This window comes from Stegostoma tigrinum, chromosome 39 (assembly GCF_030684315.1).
Source record: "Stegostoma tigrinum isolate sSteTig4 chromosome 39, sSteTig4.hap1, whole genome shotgun sequence".
NCBI lineage: Eukaryota > Metazoa > Chordata > Chondrichthyes > Orectolobiformes > Stegostomatidae > Stegostoma > Stegostoma tigrinum.
The window spans coordinates 4,036,967-4,038,406 of NC_081392.1; the positions used below are offsets into that span (position 1 = coordinate 4,036,967).

At 67.8% G+C, this 1,440-nt stretch overlaps 1 pseudogene; it reads left to right on the forward strand.

The window, feature by feature from the left end:
- LOC132206608 (mRNA decay activator protein ZFP36L2-like) overlaps nucleotides 1-1,080 on the forward strand; it is a 3,492-nt pseudogene extending 2,412 nt beyond the window's left edge.
- Nucleotides 1,081-1,440: the final 360 nt, after the last annotated feature.

The following is a 1,440-nucleotide window of genomic DNA, read 5'->3' on the forward strand; positions in this document are numbered from 1 at the left end:
TGGGGATACACTGTCAATCTGATCCTCACCCCTCTGTTTCTTTCCTCCCACAGTTGAGCTTCTTGGACACGGACGGGTTGAGCTCCTTCCAGCAGCAGCCGCCGCCCCCCACGGACCGCAGGGCGGTGAGGCCCCCGGCCGGCTTCCGCCGTCACTCCACGGGCCCAGTGCTGCCGAGGGGACCGTGCTGGGCCGAGCCAGAGCGTCGGAGGGGAAGCGGGTCTCCGCCACCGCCGTCACTTGCTGCCCCCGGGCCTGAGCCGCTGCCTGAGCCACGGCGACTCTCTTGAGGAGGAGGAGGCGGCGGCGGCGGCGGCCGCTGAGGCCCAGAGGGGCCTGGCGGGGCCGGGGCGGAGGCCGCGGGGGCCTACAGCAGCCGAGCCCCCGCTACACGACCGAGCTGTGCCGGCCTTTCCAGGAGAGCGGCCTGTGCCGGTACGGGGAGAAATGTCAGTTCGCCCACGGCCTCGGGGAGCTGCGGATCCTGAGCCGCCATCCCCAAGTACAAGACCGAGCTGTGCCGGACCTTCCACTCGAGCGGCTTCTGCCCGTACGGTTCCCGCTGTCACTTCATCCACCACCCGGCCGAGGTGAGGCCTAGCCGGCCCCGCCTCAAGCAGAGCACCAGCTTCTCCGGCTTCTCCTCCTCCGCCTTCCCCGGCCCGGAGCTGCCCGACTGGGACTCTCTGAGGGCGGCTGTCAGCCAGGAGTTTGCCCGGGTCATGGGCCTCAGCGACGGCGGCTGCTGCTGCTGCGCCGCCGGGGAGGAGCAGGCTGCTGCCCCAAGGCCTGGGCCTCCCCCCAGCACCGCCCGGAGGCTAACCCCAGCTCCAGCTCCTTCAGGAGCCCTTACCCTGACTCTCTGTCCGACCATGAGGAGTTCAGCAGCGGCAGCAGCAGCGGCTCCGAGTCCCCGGTCTTCGAGCACAACCGGCGCCTCCCGATCTTCAGCAGAATCTCCGTGTCCGAGGATTGAAGGTGGACGCTTTAACCCAGGGACAAGGCCGGACTTCACTGAGGGGGGAGGCGATTACCCCCCATACCCACAAACCCTTCTCCTCCCCCCCCCCCATACCCACAAACCCTTCTCCTCCCCCCCCCCCCATACCCACAAACCCTTCTCCTCCCCCCCCCCCATACCCACAAACCCTTCTCCTCCCCCCCCCCATACCCACAAACCCTTCTCCTCCCCCCCCATACCCACAAACCCTCTCCTTCCCCCCCCCCTACCCACAAACCCTTCTCCTTCCCCCCCCCATACCCACAAACCCTTCTCCTTCCCCCCCCCCATACCCACAAACCCTTCTCCTCCCCCCCATACCCACAACCCTTCTCCTCCCCCCCCCCCATACCCACAAACCCTTCTCCTCCCCCCCCCCCATACCCACAAACCCTTCTCCTTCCCCCCCCCCCATACACACAAACCCTTCTCCTTCTCCT